The following is a 24,336-nucleotide window of genomic DNA, read 5'->3' as shown; positions in this document are numbered from 1 at the left end:
TTAAAGCCTCAACCTCTAACTCATTCTCTTTTTAATGTTCCTCTATGTTCTCATATTCTTTTATTTGAACCCAAGATTACTCAGAAGTTATGTTAATGCACCTGAGAGCTAAGCAATGGCCACTGTGACTAATGGATTTTCTTTTCTGCATTCTCCACGAAGCAGGAGAATTTTGGGGACTGGGTATGTGCGATGTTCTGTTAACAAGTAACAATGGCAGAGTTACGAACTCTGCAGTTCTGCATAAGACGCACTAGGTGTTCCACGTTTCTTTCTCAGCCATAATTTATTTATTGATAGCATGGGAAGATATTTCCATGTAAATATCACAAGCTTTCTTACTTTCCTCCATGCTGAGGTAGAAAAGGATTTCCAATGGAGAACATCATTAGTTATATAAGTGGCTTTCACTTATTTGCTATAAATTACACCCATAAAAAAACTGAACATGTGGTTTTTTTGTGTGTTTTGTTAATTCAGGTAATTTTTTCCATTGAGACCAAAACAACTGACAGCATCTGTCTTTTACAGCTAGGAAAGTACCTATAGGTGTATGCTGCTGCTGCTGCTAAGGCGCTTCAGTCGTGTCCGACTCTGTGCTACCCCATAGACGGCAGCCCACCAGGCTCCGCCGTCCCTGGGATTCTCCAGGCAAGAACACTGGAGTGGGTTGCCATTTCCTTCTCCAATGCATGAAAGTGAAAAGTGAAAGTGAAGTCGCTCAGTCGTGTCCAACTTTTCGCGACCCCATGGACTGTAGCCTACCAGGCTCCTCCGTCCATGGGATTTTCCAGGCAAGAGTACTGGAGTGGGGTGCCATTGCCTTCTCCTCTATAGGTGTATAGGTACCATCAAAAGAAAGAGGTACTGATCCAGACTCGGGAGAAATACTCATCTGATATTCTGACACCCTTTTAGATAAAATCCCATAGAAAGTGACACTTGTGAAACAAACCTAGAAAATTCTTAAGCCCTTGAGATTTCACTGTGGCAACGAAACTCAAAGCAGTATCCAATTCTTAAAACTCTCCCATTCTAATTAATTATTATCACAGCCACAATTCTCTTCTGTCATATCTAGATGTTAATGAATGTTGATGAAGTGTTTTAATTCAGGTGTATTTCCTATTTAATAGGAAACTAATATTTCCTATTTACTTCCATGATTATTTACATGTAATAGCTCAGTAATCACTGATGACAGCATTGCAGATATCTAGCATTCAAATGAAGAATAAAATAGTTATATCTTGGTATAAATATTAATTAGTGGCAGTGACATTATCTAGCACATCACTTCTGATTGTCCCTTCAATTATTATGTTCCAATGAGTGCACATTAAATTATTCAAGATAGATTTCTTGAAAACTTATTATGTGATTGGTACCAATATACTCCTGAATTTAAAAAGACTAAACAGGAATGAACCCATGTCTCAACTGATGTGTGTAATAAATATCTCCAGTGAGTCTAATACCTTCACATTTTAATTTTCTAGAAAAAAATAATATCAGACAGAACTATTTTCTTTTCTTGAGATATCCAAATTAATTATTGCCTTATTTTTAAACATAAATCTGATATTTTACAGAGATGAAGTAAACAGAATGGTAATGAGGAGAAAAACTGATGTTACCAAAAAGAAAATACTTAAGAAAGACAATCATAAAGAACAGCATGTATATTATCTATGGTGAAACAGATCACCAGCCCAGGTGGGATGCATGAGACAAGTGCTCGGGCCTGGTGCACTGGGAAGACCCAGAGGGATCGGATAGAGAGGGAGGTGGGAGGGGGGATCGGGATAGGGAATACATGTAACTCTATGGCTGATTCATATCAATGTATGACAAAACCCACTGAAATGTTGTGAAGTAATTAGCCTCCAACTAATAAAAAAAAAAATTTTTTTTAAATTTAAAAAATAAGATTGAAAAAAAAAAGAAGAAAGACAATCATAGCTTTAGTTGAATATGTAATTCTTCTAGTCCTAAGATGAAATTAAATGTATAAGTGAAGTCAGTACATTCACAAGTAACTCTTTCATGAACCCATCCGCATTCTCACAACATTTGGGGGAACAGAGATGATCTATCTGAGTTTTCAATTGATTTTAGCAGACATGGATGCTCTTCAGGCTTCCCTGGTGGCTCAGACGATAAAGAATCTGCCTGCAATGCAGGGGATCCAGGTTCAATACCTGGATTGGGAAGATCCTCTGGAAAAGGGAATAGCTACCCACTCCAGTATTCTTGCCTAGAGAATTCCATGGACAGAGGAGCCTGATGGGCTACAGTCCATGGGATACAAAGAGTCGAACACGACTGACCCACTAACACTGGACACTCTTCAGAAATCCTATTCCACTTTAAGTCTAGGAAGAAAAACTGACATCACAATCCTGAAAGAAAAACACATTTATTTTAAATTTCTGAGAAATATAAGATGATTTTTAGAAGATTTTGAAAGAGATAATTTCTGATTTCTCTGAACAAAAAAAGATTTTTACACAATGAAGTAAAATGAATGTTTTATTGTCCCAGTCTGTTTTAGATGAGCAGAGGTCCTCTGTGTGAATAAATAAAGGGACCTTGTGACCAAAGTCTGAACATGGCTAATGAATCTAATATGAACTGAATATTGGCAAAAGCTAACAGTAGCATCACTGGAAACCATTACCTTGGAAATAATAAGATGCAACAACCTTACTGGACATATTCCAAGAGCATAACAATTGCCTGATGGAAAGACATAATTCTGGCTCCTCTTCAACTCTTAGATAATAAAGTATGAACAAATGATAAAAAACTGTTTCAGTGAGAAAAATATGTAAGTATACATGAAAGTAATATACATGTTACAAGTCAAAAAAGTGACTGTTTTCCATGTTAATGAATACAGACTTGCATTGTAATTTTTCTTCATAGTATAGTATTCAGCACTATAGGGAAAAGATAGGGTTTAAAAAGGTTAGAAATACTACACAAATTAAATATTGATAAAAACATTTTATAATCTTGGGACCAAAGGAGGAGAATCAATGCATGTCCTCACAATGTTGTTCAACAAGTTGAAGAACTATTTAATTAAATGGGAAAATATACTTCCATTTGACTTTGCTTTTCAACATTTGCTTAGTTTTGAAACCAGATTACATGTTATCTTGTAGATTTTTTTTTCATTTATTTTTATTAGTTGGAGCTAATTACTTTACAATATTGTAGTGGTTTTTGCCATACATTGACATGAATCAGCCATGGATTTTCATGTGTTCCCCATCCTAACCCCCCTCCACACCTCCCTCCCCACCCCATCCCTTTGGGTCTTCCCAGTGCACCAGCCACAAGCACTTATCTCATGCATCCAACCTGGACTGGCAATCTGTTGCACACTTGATAGTATACATGTTTCAATGCTGTTCTCTCAGATCATCCCACCCTCACCTTCTCCCACAGAGTCCAAAAGTCTGTTCTATACATCTGTGTCTCTTTTTCTGTCTTGCATATAGGGTTATCATTACCATCTTTTTAAATTCCATATATATGCGTTAGTACACTGTACTGGTGTTTATCTTTCTGGCTTACTTCACTCGTATAATGGGCTCCAGTTTCATCCATCTCATTACTCCTGGGCATACACACTGAGGAAACCAGATCTGAAAGAGACATGTGTACCCCAGTGTTCATCGCAGCATTGTTTATAATAGCCAGGACATGGAAGCAACCTAGATGCCCATCAGCAGACAAATGGATAAGAAAGCTATGGTACATATACACAATGGAATATTACTCAGCCATTATCTTATAGATTTTGGTCCCAAGAAAAGATCATACAAAGATTACTCTGTTATAGCTCTATGTGACTTAACCAGTTCAGTATCCATTAGAAAAAAATTTTCAGGAGTCAAAAGTCTTTCTTATGAATGCTTCTTTGAAGCAGCTTTACCATTCTACTGGTTCCATTGTCCAGTTGATTATAACCTTTTGTTTGTGTTCATTTACTAATTGTTTGAGTCATATTGCTTAATTTTTTGAAAATTATATATGAATAAGCTGCACCTCTGCATGGATACAGTATCAGGAGAAGAGGTTATCTATTTTTATAATAATCACCAGATACTCTAGCTTAACCAAACAGGCTTAAGCATTAAGTCTAAGGTTAATGATGGGTGTGGCTCTCATGTTCAAAGGAGAATATTTTCTTCTATAAGAAAGAACTGTTTTCACCTTCCCAATTTTAGCTTCTGAGTAGCATATCTTTTGAATATCTTTCTGGGACTTATGTAGAGCATTTTAGAATTTCCTTCAAATTAGAATATTTTCCTGGGCTTATGCCATGGGTTGCAAAGAGCTGGACATGACTGAGCAACTAACACTTTGACTTTTCACTTTTTTCATACCATGAGGACCAAGCAACTGAAACAAGCTTTTACAGCCTTATTTAAAGGAATTTTATTGATCTCAGAGAAGTAAAGGAAGGTCAAAACTGAGGATTAAGCTTATCATGATACAGCAGGCCTTATGTGTTTAATCTTACATTATTAATTCTTTTATCTCTTCCTTGCACTCAGTGTATTCCTACTATAATACTTATTGCATCATTATTAATGAACAAAGAATACAAAATTATCATTCATTTTTTTCATTGCAAATAAACTTTTTCCAAAGTGACGTTTCTCCAAATTGAGACTTTGCCTCAACTCAGACCAGTCTCACAAGAGTGTAAAAACTATTATAGATTAAGAACACAACAACAACAAAAAAAGTTGAATTATTGGCTTTACATGAAAACCTCAAACCTTCTTGCAATTCAAATATCCAAATGACAACATGAAAAAAAGCATAAATATTAGTCTTATTGTCAATCAGAAGCAAGATAATTCTTAAAAATTAAGAAGCCAGAATAATCTAGTACAAAAAATAAGTGTATTTTAACACTGAAGAGGAAAACACACAAGCTTTGAAACCTGGAAAAAACTAGCTTGGAAAACAAAACATAAAGTCCCCAAATTCAGAATTTAGATTAACTAGATTTCCTCCAAAATGAAAGAGCACAATCTTTCACAAACTGACAATCTAGATTACATTGATCTGAGAAACTGTCAAAACAACAAAGTCACCTTTAGGATGACAAATCAGGACAAGTACTGAAATATACAATAAAATCCAATTCCTCAATGTAGCTAAATTAAGCCAACAGGAGTGAGACAATCTCAGCTAAATGAAAATCACAAACACATATCAACAAAACTAAACCAGCAAAATACACAGAAGTTTCTGTTTATAGAAGAGGAGCTCATTAGAAATTTTCAATGAGACTAGTAGGGGGCAAAAAAAATCTTCAAAATTAAGGAATGAAATGTGTGACCTTCACAGATATGTATTAAAGTTTTTTTGTTTTTTTTTTTACATTTGGTTAATTTTGTTTTATAATCTTTCTCCCTCTAGACCTCAGTCCTCAGTGGTGCAGACTGGAATATTCTCAACTTTTATATCTTTGATTTTGACATCTATGCTGATGGTGTCAGTTCTTAAAAAGATTCTCTTCTTGCATGCCTCTCTAGACTTATGTACTCCAGGACTGTGTTTGGAACCCCTCATATATGCCCCTGTTAGCTAGTATGAGATAATAAATCTCTCCAAAAATCAGTGGTTCAACTGACCATTTTCTGGGTAAGCTGAGTGTCTCTGCCGCTCTGGGGAGAGATTAGTTGATCTTGGCTGGATTTATTCATTATGCATGACTGGGCTTTGCCAGACAGGTTAAGCTTCATTCACAACTTTAGTAGTTTAATGACTCATTACTAAGATAAGTGAGCTCTCTTCCAGATGGTTTTATCCTCCAGACAATGTTTGATCACATGGTAGGGTCATGGGCCTCCAAGGAAGAGAATGGAAGCATCCAAAGCTCCAGAGTCTTAGGCTCAATATCCCTTCTACCATATTCTATTCATCAGACTAGTCAGAGGACCAGCCAGGACCCAAGGGAAAAAAATTGAATCACTTACTGATGAAACGAGCTAAAGAGACATACTGCAGTGACTAGACAGAGGGAGGATCAGTCGCTTTTGCTATCTCCTTTTCATAGGATATCTTTCAGTTAAGTGATGTTATATTTTACAATACCCTATCTATTTTGTCTGCAATATGTTATTTTGTCCCTAGTATGCAGGTGGGTCCTAGGTAGTAAATGGCACCTGGGGCCACTCTTCAAATTGGTTTTCAATAAGTTATGGTTGAATAAATTCCCTAGAAAACAATAAAAACCAGACTTGAGAAGAAGAAAAGTCTACAATGACTCTAACTTTGATCAGTGATGATACATAAGTAAATAATCTGGGTGTTACTTCAATTTAAAACTGGAATTGATTCACAACTAAAGTGCTGTGCAAACCTTTCTTAGAAAGAAATAAAATGCTTTAATTCTCCATATTTGTAATGTTTCAAGATGCAGTTTAAAAATTACTTTTATAATTCTTTCATTTTTTTATATTTTATTATAGCAACAAGGTCATTTTAATCTTTTGACAAATTTTTCAAACTAACAATATAGGTTTATTACCACACAGCTCCATTTTCAATATTTATTCCAATTTTAGATACTTTGATATTTTGCTCAATATAACTTGCATAAAAGCCCAATTTAAAAATCTTTATTTATTTATTTCCTTATTGGGATTAAAAAAATGCATAACATAAAGTTCACCATCCTGACCATTTATAAGTATATGATTCGGTACTGTTAAGTATTATCACACTGTTATGAGACAGATCTCCAGAAATTTACATTTTTCAAATTTGAAACTCTGTTCTCATTAAACTCTCAAGAGTCCCTTGGACTGCAAGGAGATCAAACCAGTCAATCCTAAAGGAAATCAACCCTGAATATTCATTGGAAGGACTGATGCTAACGCTGAAGGTCCAATACTTTGGCCACCTTATCCAAAAAGCCAATTCATTGGAAAAGATCCTGATGCTGAGAAAGACTGAGTGCAGGAGGAGAAGGGGGCAACAGAGGATGAGATGGTTGGACGGCATCACTGATTCAATGGACATGAGTTTGAGTAAACTCCCGGAGATAGTGAAGGACAGGGAAACCTGGTGTGCGGCAGTTCATGGGTTTGCAAAGAGTAGGGCATGACTTAGCAACTGAACAACAACTCTCATTAAACAACTGTCCTTTACTCCCTTCCATCAAGCCCTGGTAAACATCATTCTGCTTTTCTGTTTCTATGAATTTGACTCCTTTAGATACCTCATGTAAGTGGAGTCATACAGCAGCTGTGGTTCTGTGGCTCACTTATTTCACTAAGCCTAAGGTACTCAAGGTTGCTTCACACTGTAACTTGACACAGGGTTTCCTTACTTTTTTAAGTTTGAAAAATAACCCATTCATGTATTAATATATACCACATTTTGTTTATCCATTCATTGATGAACATTTTGGTTGTTCCTACTTTTGGGTTATGGAATACGTTAAATATGGTGTACATATATCTCTTTGAGACCCTGCTTTAAGTTCCTTTGAATATCTGTCCAGAAATAGGACTGTTCATTTGGTAGTCCTGTTTTGTTTTGGTTTGTTTTGTTTTGTTTTGAGAGCCCATACTACTGTTTTCCCCAGAGGCTCCACTGTTTTCACAACTCCTTAGGTGGTGCACAAATGTCATAGCTCTTCACATCCTTGAAAACACTTGTTATTTTCTGATTTTTTGAAGAGTAGCCATCCTGATGCATGTGAAGTCTTCCAGGTATTATCATGATTTCTTCTCATTTTTAAGGAAAGTAGTAATTTGATAGTGAATATATATAGTAATATATAAGTATATAAATATCTTGTCCCTCATCAAGCATTTACCTGCTAGCTTTCACATCTATTGAGATTTTCTAACTCCACTGTTATGTCTAAGCTTGTTAGTTCATATGTGACTATGAACTAGCTTTCCTTTATATATTCATTCACTTTTACATCAAGTATTTTATCTTATTCTATGAATAATAAAACACTGCTTTATTTATCATATGATTCTCAATTCAACTGGATTGTATGTATTCATTCTTAGATGTATTCAACTGGAACCCTTTTAAGCTTGTGTTTTCCATTTCTCTCCCTTGAATTTTGGCTGGTCCTGTGACTAGTCTGGTGAATAGAATGTGGTAGAAAGACATTGAGTCTAAGGCTCTGGATTCTTGCATGATTCTATTTTTTCCTTGGAGCCCCATGATCTTCCCATGTGGAAAAAAAAACACACTATCTAGAGAATAAAGCACCATCTGAAGAGATTTCAGTTATCTTAGTAAGGAGTCATTAAACTACTAAAATTGTGAATGAAGCCTAACTAGATAACAAGACTCGGGCATCCTTAACGACAGTCCTATGAACAAACCCAGCCAAGATCAGCTGATGTCTGCCAAAATCAGCAGAAACACCCAGACTTGACACAGAAACTCAAGTTTAAAATCACTGATCTTGGAATGATTTGTTATTGCGTAATAGCTAACTGCAGAATGTGACAGGTGCACATGTGAGGGACTCCAAACAGAGGGCTGGGGAAGGATGCAGGGAAGGGAATCTTTGTAAGAGGAGACACCTAGAACACAGGTCTAGAAATGAAGGTCAAAAGCATTCCACTCTGGACCATTGAAGTTTTTGGTGAGAAATGCAAAATTTAGTAAGGTAAAAAATAACCAAATGTAGGACATCTTTCTTTGAGAAATATTAGTGAAAATTATACCTTCTGTTTTTCAATGTTAAAGATGATCTTTGAAGAGGCAATTTGCCTTCATATTGGATTCCTTGTCTATAGCCCAAGGTTTCCTTTATTTTGCTGGTTTAATTTTCTTTAGGTCTAGAACTTTATTTTGCTGAGATTTACTGGTTCCTGTTGGTTTAATTTAGCCATATTTATGACTTGCATTGTATTATGTATTCAGCATTAGACTTTATCAACATAAAGATGACTTTATTGCCTCAGCAGAGTTTATCAGATCATTGCTACCTGGATGATGAATTAATGTAGAGGCCATGCTTTTCACTTTAGAGAGAATTTAGTGAGTCTAAACTTTGGGCTTTCATGTTTCTTTTACAGGGTAGGTGTGGATCTCCAGGTTTCTAAACTCATATATTTTCCCCTTCTGTGTTAAAACCCATTCCTTTTTGCTCAAACTAACTCATTATTATCTTGAATAATTAACTCCTGCTTAAGAAGAGTGATTGAAATCATATATATGTCTTTTGAATGTCTGTACTAGCAAAAAACAATAAATAATATTACTCTATTATTTTCCTATCAGTTCAAGAATTCATTATTTCCTTCACATAAGATTTAATAGTTCCCTAATTGATCAGAGCCAAGACAGAGTTAGGAAATCCCATATTCCTAGAAATCTAATTTTATGTTCTCTTGATATGATACATCATCTTGAATAAAGCTTATTTTCAACAAGGGTTGAAATGACCTAACTTGCTTATTTCAACAAGCATTGAAGATTATTTGGAGTCCAAGATTCAGTAATAACTATATAAGCATGTTAATACTAATAGACAATAGACCATAGTACAATAGCTAAGAAATGAAGATTGTGACCATGAGGCCCACTGCCCTTGTTAACTTTATATTTTATGCTTTGCTTCAGCATTCCTTTACTTCCTTGAAACAATGAAATTCTGTTGATTAAATCTGTAAAAGCTTGTTTCACTTGCTTGTTCCTCAGGGTATAAATGAATGGGTTTAACATGGAGCAACTGAAGTAGTAAGCACTGACACACACTTATTAACTGTCACTTCATCCTTTGCTGAAGGTTTGACATAGATGAAGATAAAACTGCCATAGGTGATAGAAACCACAATCATGTGAGAATAGGTAGAAAAAGCCTTCATCTTTTGCTGGGTGGAAGAGAAATTTATGAAGGTCCTGATGACATGCACATAAAATATAACTACACACAGAAATGTCAAGATGTCAGTCAACACAGCAAGGAAAACAGCCATCTGTTCTATGAATCATGTGTCTGAACAAGAGATCTTTAGCACAGGAGAAGCATCACAGAGAGAATGATCAATGACATTAAAGTCACAGAATTCCAGATTTAAGCCCAGGCAAAGTGGTGGAAATATGACCAGCCAACCTGCTATCCGACAGCAAATAACAAGTCTTCCACAGATTCTACTGTTCATGATGGTTGCATAATGTAAGGGTTTGCAGATGGCCACACAGCAGTCATAGGACATGATGGAGAAAAAATTCTGTTGCTCCAAAAAGAATGACAAAAAAAAGTTGAGCAGCACAAGCATTATAGGAAATAGTCTTGTCCCCAGTTGATAAGCTGTATAAGAATCTGGGATTGCAGGCTGTTGTTAATAAGATTTCTAAAAAGGAGAAGTGTTTGAGGAAAAAGTACATGGCAGTTTTAAGGCGAGAGTCTACTAAAGTGAGTAAAAGGATGGTCAGGTTCCCAGTTGTACTCAACGTATAGGGAACAAACAGAAACATAAAAATCAGAACCTGCATTGGAGGATCATCTGTCAGTCCCAGGAGTATGAATGTAGATAATGATGTACAGTTTCTCATTGCTGACTTGTGCTTCTGCTCAAACTCCTCAGAATTTCAAGTGACATTGAACTGAGAAAACCTATATTAAACCATGAGGCCATGGCCACTGGTTAAAATAAAATCCAATCAAGTCAATGAATAGTCATTTTCTTCTTTGACATGATAGGGACCTGCTAAAACTTTGGAATTCTCAGCTTTTTTGATGTGCATTATAGAAATCCTCCAGATCATGTTTTTCTAGAATAAGTTTGCACTAGAGTCCATATTTTTATACCCCCATATGCTCTCTAATCTCTATTTTTCAATTAATCTAAACTCTGTGCTCTATTGTCTGAAATGTATTTAACTATATAATTAGAAAGGATCATCCATATGATATGATTTTGTGGATTTTCTAACAATCTTTTGCTCCGAATAATTCCTCACTACTCACAGGTCCAAATGAACTTACAAGATGCTTAAAGTGTGGTCCCTGTTAAATGCAAATCAATGGCTGAGTCTGACATTTTATATAGCGCCTGGAGGCCATGTGTGCAGTATTTGAATGTTTGCTGTTACTTCAATGAAAAAAGAGTTATTTCATTTTATTTTTGATATCAGGATTATCATGCAAATAACCCACATTGCTTTCCAGTTTTGCTGTTTATCTTGAAGCTTCTACATCAATATCCGACTTTCCCTGCATTTCACTGTAATTGAACACAATGTTTCATAAGTACTACATAAACAAGTTACCTGCCTCAATATTGAGTTAATTAGTCTCAGTGAAAAAACTTCAAAGTATTTAACCTCAATTGATTGTACTTCCAAAGTCACGAAGGACATGGGAGACAGGATGAAACACAGGTTGGAGGAGATCAAGGACACAGGACAGCTCTGTTTCAAGTAGTAACTTGAATCCTGCGACAGAAAATTGACGTTAGTGGAAATATTGGGAAAATCCAAATCAAATTTGTATTTGATTTAATTATTTTAATATTATTATTTTATTGTTTTTCAATTAACCCTCGTCTCCACTCAGACTCTTCAAGCCAGAGCTACAAAGCCTCTCTTTCCAGCGCCTCTAGGGACTCAGTGAGCAGTGAGGTTGGCCAGCAGGTTGCACACGCTCAGTCCGCGGGCGTCCGTTTCTCCGGTGGGATCTAGGGTGCGGCTCCGCTGCGGCAGCCCTGGCCCGGGCACCTAGAGAGCGAGGGACTTGCTGTGGAGGTGGTGGAATCTTTGCTGTCTGCCCACGACCTGGGCCCATCCTTACATCTGTGTTTTATTAGTTATTAGTATTTGTATCCAGTGTTAATTCCTCAATATTAATAATGCCACTAAGATTATGCAAGTTGCTACTATTAGGGAGAGATAGCTGGAGGATATCTGGGAACTCTCTGCGCTATATTTTCAGTTCTTCTGTAAGTACAAAATTATTTCATAATGAAAAATTGACCAAGTGGAAATTTTAAAAAAAGAAAGAAAACGGAAAAAGCACCAGCAATTATTGAGCACTTTCCATATGACAGACAGTAGGCTGAGGTAACTCTTTACATGGATTATTTGTCTGGAATAATACATCCTCTCTTCCAATCATTTGTTCTTCTTCAGCCATATTTTGGCTGATGTCCATTTTATTCTATCTATAAGTGTATAGGATATCATTTAAAATGAATTTTGACAGTTAAAGTTAAGGATTAATATTAATCAGCAATATCTGAATTGCATGGATTCTGCCTATACTTAAAAGCCAAGCTTATAACATCAACTAATAAGACCCAAAACTTGGAGATTTTGACCCCCCTAATAGTACACTGTTGTGATGAAGATGTCCTCGTTTAGAAAGAAATGTTACCTATGAAACAGCTCTTCAAAGTGCTTTCACCATAGGGGGACATTCACTTTACACACCAAAACAGCATCTACCAGTTTGAGTGGAATCTTTTTCATGATACGACTCTGTTCATTACCAGCTTCCCACCCCTAGTCTTTCCTTCACTAGACTGATATGGAACTTGTAGGTTTTTCAACTTTTGGCTTAGAATCACTTCCTGCAAAAAAAAAATTCTTGAAAATTCATTGTGTAAGTTATTTGATTCTCTTTTTCGCCCCTCTAGATCACTATGCTTAACTCTTTGTTACCACTAAATATGTGAATGTAATTTTATTGAGTTTGGGCTGTGTCTTGTTCATTGAGAACCCACAGCAGTTAGCCCTATTTAGGAGAAGGAAATGGCAACCCACTCCAGTACTCTTGCGTGGAAAATCCCATGGACGGGGGAGCCTGGTAGGCTGCAGTCCATGGGGTCACTAAGAGTCAGACCCAACTGATCGACTTCACTTTCACTTTTCACTTTCATGCATTGGAGAAGGAAATGGCAACCTACTCCAGTGTTCTTGCCTGGAGAATCCCAGGGATGGAGGAACCTGTTGGGCTGCCATCTGTGGGGTTGCACAGAGACAGACACAACTGAAGCGACTTAGCAGCAGCAGCAGCCCTATTTAAAGTTTGTCAAGAGCTCAATAAATATATTTATTGTAAAATTAATAAATTTTACATGTACACTTCTGACTCAGAATAAGCAGTTTGTTTTCTCAGTTAGTGAAATTTTCATTCTCTTTTTGGTCCATTTCTTAGTAAAAGTATGTAATCCCAAGAGGTTTCCCAATTTTTTTCTAAAAACCGTCAATTGAACCGTCAATTCTGTGTTTTAGCTTCAAGTATAAGTGATATAAAAGTGTACATTCAGTATATATGCCATGTATAATCTCTGCTGTCAATTCCCGTTCATTTTAAAGATGAGATCTTTAAGATATTAAAATAATTCTTTACTTTCTGGCAGTACACAAAATGCTACCTGTCATACTTTGTCCTAAACTAAAAAAAGTTATTTAAAAAAATCTTTGATCAAAAAATATTATATATGTTGCATTCTCTAATTATTTAGGGCTTCCCAGGTGGCTCATTGGTAAAGAATCTGCCTCCTATGAAAGAGACTCAAGAGAAGCAGGTTTGATCCCTGGGTCAGGAAGACTTCCTGGGGTAGGAAATGGTAACCACTCCAGTATTCTTGCCTGAAAAATTCCATTGACAGAAGAACCTGGCAGCTACATTCTATGGGGTAACAAAGAGTCCAACAAGACTGAGCACACACACACACACACACACACACACACACACACACACACACTGATTACTTACATAACAGCTAAATGAAATGTTTCCTATCCTTCAGTTATTATCTAGATGCCTCATCAAATACCTCATACTGAATCAAAAGGCATTTGACATAGAGGCTTCACTTAAATGGTTACCTGGAGTTTCACTTGGTTGCTTTACAGAATTCCCTTCCTTATCATTAAGAAAGGTAAATTTAAGCTCTTGCTTGGTACCTACTCCCATTTAGCCTAAAGTGTTTATAGAAAAAAAGAAAAAGTTTTGCTGAAAGTTATCATCCCCACCTCAACAGTAGCTTAAAGGTCATACAGAGACGGAACAGCATTTCCAGTGGTGGGACAAGAATGAACTGTCTCTGTAGCCTAGACGCCTCCGCTCAGGGCTGTAACCCCAACTCCAGGTATCTGACTCTCTCAAGGATCTAACCTGTGTGTCCTGAGGAAAGAGACTGATCTTTTATTCCAAATATATCACTATTTTTTTCAGTCCTTCATTTTCCACCTTCTTAACACTTAAATGAAACCAATTGACACTGATATTGATATAGATGTTAAAATACTGAATTTTCATTACAATATGAAAGACTATTAGGAGATGGAGTCACTGACTTGTAAGCAAATAAGTCATTCAGTTCACATATATTACACACAGTTTTGTTTAAAATGAGGGAAAGCTTGTGGCAGAGACCATGTAGGTGCATTTCTCTAAACTTCCATTGTATTAGATGAACTCCACCATATTGATACATGAAAACAGCTTATCATTGATTGCCCTATATTTGCCAAACATATTAAGAATCCACACTTTATAAGTAGTTGTTGAAACCTTTCATAAAATATTAAAATGACAAATCATATGAGTTATTTTGGTAGAGATACTTTCCTCAGAGGAAAGCATCATTCTAGAGTTCAGAAAATGATTTTTAAAATAATTATCTGATAGTTGTAACCTCTGATGTTCCCTGAACCCCAAAGTTGCAAAGGGTGAAAAAAGACGTCATCCAGGAAGGTCTTATGGTGGACAGAGAGGAGGGTGGTCTCTGCCCATTCTTAGGAGCACAGACTCCTACTCACAGAGGGCTCTGCTGTTGATGAGTTCTCAGTAAGTCATCCTCCACCCACACAAGATGAAGATTTTTCTGCACAGAAAGACTGCCTACCACTGAGTCCAGGAAGTCTTTACTCTGGAACTGCAGAGCTAACAGTAATTTAAATGGCTAGGTAGGGATCTCTCTCTGTTCTTGGGAAAGTTGATATTCTGATATTTCTGGCAGAGGAACATATTACTAAACTGACAGAATTACTCTTTAAAAAAATTTACCCAATTTTCAATTCAGTGAAACAAGCAAACATGTCTTAAATGTTGCTAATGAGTCTCTTGTGTAACAGACTTTGGGGACAGATAAGGGAACACAGATCTGGGCAAAATGTCCTCAGAGAGGTGCCTGTAAATAACAGCATCAGAAGAGGTATGCAATAATTGGTATCAGATTACAAGACAAAAGGTAGCCATCTGTTATTTTATTTCAAAATTTTGGGAGGCATTTTAAGATGATAAAGACAATGTTCCCAGTTTATTACACTTGTAATATTTGTAATTAATGGTTGAATGTGGGCTTCCCTTAAAGCTCAGTTGGTAAAGAATCCACCTACAATGCAGGAGACCCAGATTCGATTCCTCTATTGGGTGAATCCCCTGGAGATGGAAATGGCAACCCACTCCAGTATTCTTGCCTAGAGAATCCCATGGACTATAGCCTGCCAGGCTCCTCTGTCCATAAGGTTGCAAGAGTCAGACACGAGTTAGCAACTAAACCACGACCAATGGTTGAAAGTGAAAGTGAAAGTCACCCAGTTGTATCAGACTCTTTGCTCCCCATGGACTATACAGTCCAAGGAATTCTCCAAGCCAGACTGCTGGAGCGGGTAGCCTTTCCCTTCTCCAGGGGATCTTCCCAACCCAGGGATCGAACCCAGGTCTCCTGCATTGCAGGCGAATTCTTTACCAACTGAACTATCAGGGAAGCCCAATTAAGTGCCAGTGTAAACAATTCATATAATAATAGAGAAAAAATATTTTGTCAAAAGAAAAGGCAAAGCGAAAATGTACTGCTGATAGTTTTCAGATATACCTTCCAGATCTTTATGGCTCTTCTGTTTATACATTTCATGGGCCTTTTTTAAAAAATGAAGTATAGGTGATTTACTGTTGTATTAATTTCTGCTGTAAAGTGGTTCAATTATACACACATATGCAATCTTTTTCATATTGTTTCCATTATGGTTTATCATAGGATATAGTTCCCTGTGCTATAAGTAGGACCTTGTTGTTTATCCATTCTATATATATACACTAGTTTGTGTCTGCTAATCCCAGACTCTCGTTCTATCCCTCTCCCACTCTTCTCCCAACTTGAAAACCGTAAGTCTGTTCTCTGTGTATATCTGTTTTTATATGGTAGATAAGTTCATAGGTGTTATATTTTCAATTCCACACAAGTGCTATCATATTGGTATTTGTCTTTCTCCTTCCGACTCACTTCGCTCAGTATGACCGTCTCCGTCTGCGGCCGTGCTGCTGCAGACGGCATTGTTTCCTTTTGTGACTAAAGTTTAATTGTGAGCATATGCTGCATCTTCTTTATCCATGCATCTGTCAATGGACATTTAGGCTGTTTCTCATGGGGCTCCTAGTTCTATATTTATTTATGGTCTTATTCTATTTCATTAAAACTTTAATACATATTTTTATATTTATGTTTACATATATTTTGTATTTATTCATGTTCATATATTTTTATTTCAGTTTGTTTTATAGAAACATTTTTAAATGTTTTCTCTATGAAAAGTGAAAGTCACTCAGTCATGTCTGACTCTTTGTGACCCCATGGACTGTAGCCTGCCAGGCTCCTCTGTCCATGGAATTCTCCAGGCATGAATACTGGAGTGGGTAGCCAATCCCTTCTCCAGGGGATCTTCCCAACCCAGGGATCGAGCCCAGGTCTCCCACATTGCAGGCAGATTCTTTACCATCTGAGCCACCGGGGAAGCGCAATGTTCTAAATCTGGTTAATAACCTCTGTAAGTGCACGCGAAGTCGCTTCAGTTGTGTCCGACTCTTTTCAACTCTATTTAGACTGTAGCCCACCAGGCTCCACTGTCCATGGGGATTCTCCAGGCAAGAATGTTAGAGTGGATTGCCATTTCCTTCTCCAGGGGATCTTCCTCACCCAGGGATAGAACCCACATCTCTTATGTCTCCTGCATAGGCAGGCAGGCAGGTTCTTTACCACTAACGCCACCTGGAAGAGCTAAATTTTAATCATTTGGTCACACTGCAGGGCATGTGGGATCTTAGTTCCCTGACCAGGGATCAAGCCCGTGGCCCCTGCATTGGCAGCTCAGAGTCTTAACCATCGAACCACTAGGGAAGTCCCTAGTGCTTTGATTTTAATATGTCTATGTGTAATTTTCTTTGAACATCACTTTTATGAGTTGATTAAACTTCTTATATGTATAGATTTACTTCTTTCCTAACATTTTGGAAAGTTTCCAGCCATAAGTTATTCTTACATTTTTTCTGTCCCGTTCTCTCTTTCTCTTCCTTTTCGATCCAAGTTACACATATGACAGACTTCAACATTGACCATTGGTCCCAGTATCTTTGTAAATTAAAAAGTTTACTCCTCCCTTTTATAAAGATTACACAATTTCTATTGTTGTAATTTTAAATTCATCACCTTCTTCTTCTGTAATCTTTATCCAATAATTAAGCCCAAAGTGTGACTTTCTTCAGAAACATATTGCATTTTTCATTTCTAACATTTTCCTTTTAATACTACATGTTTTCTCTTTCTCTTCTGAGAAATCTTTGCTTTTCATTATCTTCCTTTATCTCATAGCACAGTTGTATAGATTGATTTAAAATCTCTGTGTAATTCTATCAATATCTGAGCACTCAGGACTTGGCACCTTCAAGATGTCACTTCAGTAAATGATTTTTTTTTTTTTTTGGAATGGGTCACATTTTACCCATTCTTTATATAGTCAGTGATTTTGGATTCTATCCTCACATTTTGAATATTATACTACATAAACTCTGAATTCTATTATATTCACCTGGAAAATGTGAATGATATTTTTTAAGCTAGCAATAAACTCTTTGAGATGCAAACTACGAGCTCAGTCGTGTGCTGTGTGATGTGGCTGAACACTCAGGTTAGTCATTTAAACCTTTGCTAAAACTGTTTTTCTTTGTTGTTGTTGTTGTTGTTTGAGCCATGGGCCTCTGGTTCAGGGTTCATCTTGAAATATGTGTATACTTATATATGTTATTAAGGTCTGCTTTTCTCTAACTCTCTCATGAATTCCTGCCTTAGTCTCAGACCTGCCCAGAGACCTTTCCATGTATCCTGTTATTGTATAATGTATTCTGCTAATGACATTTAGTTTCAGTTGGTTGATGGGTTATTGGGATATTTTATATCCTTGTTGACTGTCTATTATTTCTATCTGCTGCTGAGTAGTACTTAATTTTTCAGCTGCAAATATAGACTTTTAAATTTTTCATTTATTATGTTATTTTTTTGCTACATGTACTTTGAAGTTCTGTTTTTAGATGCTCTATTAGTTTGCTCCCTGGAGGAAGGCATGGCAACCCACTCTGGTATTCTTGCTTGGAGAATCCCATGAACAAAGAACCCTAGTGGGCTACAGTCTATGGGGTCACGCAGAGTCGGATACTACTGTAGAGACTTGGCACCTTCACACTCATTAGTTTGCTTTCATAGCAATATAACATAATGATAGAATAAGACAACAGAAATATATTGTCTAACAGTTCTGGATGCTAGAATTCACAAATCAAGGTATCAGTTCCTTCTGAAGAAGAGAAGGCTGAGGAAGTAGCTCTTCCTGCCTCTCTCTGAGCTCCTGGTGCAGTCAGTATCTTTGGTGTTCCCTCACTGCAGATCTCTAGTTTCTGCCTCCATTATCACCTGGCCATCTTCTTCCTCCATGTCTCTGTCTTTATATCATCTTCTCATTATTTGTGTCTGTCCCTGGTGGCTCAGACAGTAAAGCATCTGCCTACAATGCAGGAGACCTGTGTTCGATCCCTGGGTCGGGAAGATCCTCTGGAGAAGGAACTGGCAACCCACTCCAGTACTCTTGCCTGGAAAATCCCATGGACAGCAGAGTGTGGTAGGCTACAGCCCATGGGATTGCAAAGAGTCGGACATGACTGAGCAACATCACTTCCACTTCTTTTCACTGCATCCAAATCTACCCTTTTAATAAGACCAATTGTGATACTGGAACAGAGCCCAGCCTAATGACCTCATCTTAACTTGGTAGAAGGTATGGCTAGAGAAGAGGGGCTAGGACTGAAGCCAGGTATGAGATAGGGTTTCTTTTCTGCTCAGAGGCCATCATTGCCTATTGGGAGTTGGGTCAGGTCCCAAGTTCCTGATGCAGAAGGCCCAAGAGCTGGGTCTTAGCTGCTTCATTCCCTATAAGTTTGATCTTGCTTCTCTTCCATTCCTACCCAGTTCTGCATGAACCTGTCTTGCAACCTTGGTTGTACATGACTCCTGCCAGTCTCCAGTTAACCTTCTATAAGAATCGTTCTATATGTTGTATTTTCAATGTTATCGTAGTTGGGGAGGTGAGTTCCATGTCCTCCTACTTTGCCATCTTGAAACACAAGCTTGAAACGTCTTTAAGTTTGTATTTCTATACATCCTTGCCAACATTCATCATTTTGGGACCTTTTTGAAGATTAGTCATCCTGAAACCTAGGAGGTCTTCCAGGTATTGCCATGGATTCTTCTTATTTTAAATGTAAGCAATAATTTGAGAAGGAAGAATAATTTGTTCCTCATCAAATTATTTTTTATACTGGTTTTCACCTATAGAGATTTTCTAATTCCATCATTACATCTATGCTTCTTGGTTCACATGTGACTATAAGAAAAGCTTTTGTAGTTTTTATATATTTATTCATTTCACATCATATTTTTTATCTTATTCTATGAGTTATAAAGCATAGCTTTCTTTCTCGTATGCTTCTCACTTTGTTCTAGATGTGTTCAACAAGAAACCCTTTAAGTTTGTTCTCTGTCTTTTTATAAGCTTCCATCATTTAAAAAGTAATTTAATAAAAGCAAAAATAAACAAATGGGACCTAATTAAACTTAAAAGCTTTAGGACAACAAAGGAAACTATAAGCAAGGTGAAAAGACAGCCCTCAGATTGGGAGAAAATAATAGCAAACGAAGCAACAGACAAAGGATTAATCTCAAAAATATACAGGCAACTCCTGCAGCTCAGTTCCAGAAAAATAAATGACCCAATCAAAAAATGGGCCAAAGAACTAAACAGACATTTCTCCAAAGAAGACATACAGATGGCTAACAAACACATGAAAAGATACTCAACATCACTCATTATCAGAGAAATGCAAATCAAAACCACAATGAGGTACCATTACACACCAGTCAGGATGGCTGCTATCCAAAAGTCTACAAGCAATAAATGCTGGAGAGGGTGTGGAGAAAAGGTAACTCTCTTACACTGTTGGTGGGAATGCAAACTAGTACAGCTGCTATGGAGAACAGTGTGGAGATTTCTTGAAAAACTGGAAATAGAACTGCCATATGACCCAGCAATCCCACTTCTGGGCATACACACCAAGGGAACCAGATCTGAAAGAGACACGTGCACCCCAATGTTCATTGCAGCACTGTTTATAATAGCCAGGACATGGAAGCAACCTAGATGCCCATCAGCAGACGAATGGATAAGGAAGCTGTGGTACATATACACCATGGAATATTACTCAGCCATTAAAAAGAATTCATTTGAATCAGTCCTAATGAGATGGATGAAACTGGAGCCCATTATACAGAGTGAAGTAAGCCAGAAAGATAAAGACCAATACAGTATACTAACACATATATATGGAATTTAGAAAGATGCTAATGATAACCCTATATGCAAAACAGAAAAAGAGACACAGATGTACAGAACAGAATTTTGGACTCTGTGGGAGAAGGCAAGGGTGGGATGTTTTGAGAGAACAACACTGAAACATGTATATTATCTAGGGTGAAACAGATCACCAGCCCAGGTGGGATGCATGAGACAAGTGCTTGGGGCTGGTGCTCTGGGAAGACCCAGAGGGATGGGGTGGGGAAGGAGGTGGGAGGGGGGATCGGGATGGGGAACACATGTAAGTCCATGGCTGATTCATGTCAATGTATGGCAAAAACCACTACAATATTGTAAAGTAATTAGCCTCCAACTAATAAAAATAAGTGGAAAAAAAAAGAAAAGAAAAGTAATTCTCACTTACAATAAAATAATGAAGTATGCCACAAAAAAAAAAAAGAAAAAGAAATAGAGTGTTACAAGTTTATTTCTCTTTGTCAGGCACCTACACTTTGGCAAGAATAATTTTGAATGATAACATTTGTTAACATGTGCCTAATGTAGATTGTAGCCATAAGGATAATATGTTAATTTGTAAAGTTGTTTCCTTAAAGAAATTAGTTATCGAGTGTTAAAATAAATTAAATGCATTAAAAGGTATGTATTATACTTTTTAAAAAAATTAAAAAAATAAAATGTCCTTATTCCCCCCCCAAAAAAAGTAAAATGAAACAAAAAATAATTTAATAAATTCAAGAAGTTTAAAACTGCATCCTGTGCTGAATTCTAGATATTGTTTCCACATCCACCTTAACCCAATGTATTGATCCATAGTTAAACTGAAAGAAGAAAAATAAATTTGGTGTGGGAGAAAACCAAACTGATGCTGCATTTGTGAAAATATTTAAAGAATTCAAGTAATAAAGTGTTGCATTAGCCCATGGACCTATTGACATTAATCTAGGACAAAGGAGGCTAAATATACAACAGAGAAACAACTGCATGTAAAGAATGAAATTATAACATTCTCTAGTACCACACACAAAAGTAGTATTGAAATGGATTAAACACCTAAGTGTAAAACTGGATACTACAAAACTCCTAGAGGAAAACACAGGCAGAATACTCTGATATAAATCACAACTAGATCTTTTTAGACCTGTCTCCTGGAATAATTAAAACAAAAACAAAAATAAACAAATGGAATCTAATTAAACTTAGAGCTTTTGTCCAGAAAAGAAAACCACAAGTAAGAAGAAAAGACAACCTTCAGAATGGGAGAAAATATTTGCAAATGAACCATAACAAAGTACTGACCTCCAAAATACATAAGCAGTTTATGCAGCTCAATATCAAAACACAAACAACCCAACCAAAAAATAAGCAGAAGACCTAGACAGACATTTCTTCAAAGACAACACAGATGGTCAACAAATGCATGAGAAGATGCTTGACATCACTCATTATGAGAGAAATGCAAATCAAAACCACAGTGAGGTGTCACATGACACCAGTCAAATGGCCATCATCAAAAAAATCTACAAACAATAAATGCTGGAGAGAATGTAGAGAAAAGGGAAAACTTTTACTCTGTTGGTGGGAATATAAGTTGATACAACCATTATGGAGAATAGTGTGGATGCTTCTTAAGAAACTATGAACAAAACTACAGTATTACCAACAGATCCCACGACTAGGCTTATACCCTAAGAAAACCATAATTCAAAAGGACACTTGTACACTACTGTCCATTGCTGTACTATTTACAATAGCCAGGACATGGTGGCAACCTGTATGTCCATTGAGAGATGAAAGAAGAAAGAAGTTGTGTACATGTTTACAATGAAATATTACTCAACAATGAAAAAGAATGAAATTGGGTCACTTAGTGATGTGGAAGAATCTAGACTCTGTCATACAGAGTGAAACAAGTCAGGAGGAGAAAAACAAATATCATATATTAATGCATACATGTGGAATCTAGAAAAATGGTACTGATGAATCTATTTGCAGGACAGAACTAGAGGCACAGATGTGATGCATGAACATGTGGACACAGTGAAGGAAAGAGAGGGTGGGACAAACTGAGACAGTAGCGTTAACAAGTGTCCCCTACTGTGTGTAAAACAGGTAGCTGGTGGGAAGCCGCTGTGCAGCGCAGGGAGCTCAGCTCAGCGCTCTGTGATGACCCAGGAGGCTAGGATGCGGGTTGTAGAAAGAGGCTTAGGAGGGAGGAGACAGCTGTTGAAAGCCACCATGTCCTGGCTATTGTAAATAGTACAGCAACAGTAGAAACTAACACAACACTTTAAAGCAATTGTAATTGATATAAAAATAAATTTTAAAAAAGATCAGGTCAGCTGAAGTGGCTAGTATCCTCCAGTTAGGGCTGCAAGAATCTAAATCAGGACAGCTGGAATCTGAACAGAAGCTCCGCCATGTATCTCTGGCTAACTGATTGACTGAACACATGCAGAGCAAGTGTATGTAGTCCGTGTTCACCAGTGATAAGGCTGAAAGTTTGACAGAGATAGTAGGGGCCAGACAGTCAGTGGGCTTGGAGTTTTGGCCCAGCCAAAGTAAAGACAACTTATGAATATCTTCTCAACCACAGGCTTCCAGCTGAACACTGGGAGAGCCACTTAAGAGTCAGGACTACATTCTGGGACAAGTGTCAAAAATATTAAAGCCTGAGGATAAAATCAATCCACACTTCTTCTCATAAACAAAGTTTTATTGGATTGTGTCCACTCCAACTCATTTGCTTAATATCTAAGACTGCTTTTAACAATAAAGTTGAGCAATTTTAACAGAGACCTCATGGCTCCAAAGGCCAAAACTATTTACTTTCTGGCTTTTTACAGAAAATGTTTGCCCACCTCTGGAGTAGAATTAGGGGCTTCCCTACTGCCTCATCAGTTAAGATTCCACCTGCAATGCAGGAGAGTGGTTTGATCCCTGGATTGGGAAGATCTCCTGGAGGAGGGCATGGCAGCCCACTCAAGTGTTCTTGCCTGGAGAATCCCATGGACAGAGGAGTCTGGAAGGCTGCAGTCCATAGGGCCGCACAAAGTCAGACATGACTGAAGTGATTTATCACACACACAGTATAGAATTTACTTTTGCATTTTGTATTATTTGGGAAGAAATAATGAGAGGTAGTTTTCTAAGCAGCTAACGTTCTCTTCATCTCCCCAGATTTTTCCTGGGAGCTAGCTCCTACACTTTTCTTGTATTGCTTTGCTCAGTTGTTGCCACACCCTCCTTTAGGGGATCTTCCTGACCCAGGAATCAAACTCCTGGTGTCTCCTGTGTCTCCTGAGTTGCAGGTGGATTCTTTACCAACTAAACTCTGGACCAGCTAAAAGAATCCAATTAGCCGGCCCCTTTATAATTGTCCCCTTTGCTCCTGAACACTTTGAAGGATGAGAATTTGGGAAAGACTGTTTATTCTTTCCACCTAGAGCTCACACTAACAACTATGTTAGGTAGCTAGAATAGGAAAACTGAGTCCAGAATGGCAGTGGATAAAAGACAAAGAGGGAAAAGCCCACGAAAATAGAACAAAGGAAGATCTGAGGACTGGAGTGAGGGCCTCAGTAGAACAAACAGCACTCCTGGCTAGCCCATTACATAGGGCAGGCCCAGGGGGAGGAGAAAAAACATATAAAAAGGGAGCCAAGGGGCCAGGGG

At 37.3% G+C, this 24,336-nt stretch overlaps 1 pseudogene; it reads right to left on the bottom strand.

The window, feature by feature from the left end:
- Positions 1-9,537: 9,537 nt before the first annotated feature.
- Positions 9,538-10,572, bottom strand: LOC122679060 (annotated as a pseudogene).
- Between the last annotated feature and the right edge of the window lie 13,764 nt (positions 10,573-24,336).

This window comes from Cervus elaphus, chromosome 3, assembly GCF_910594005.1.
Source record: "Cervus elaphus chromosome 3, mCerEla1.1, whole genome shotgun sequence".
Lineage (NCBI taxonomy): Eukaryota > Metazoa > Chordata > Mammalia > Artiodactyla > Cervidae > Cervus > Cervus elaphus.
Note: the sequence above shows the minus strand (reverse complement) of the source record. Positions and strands in the feature narration are given on the sequence as shown.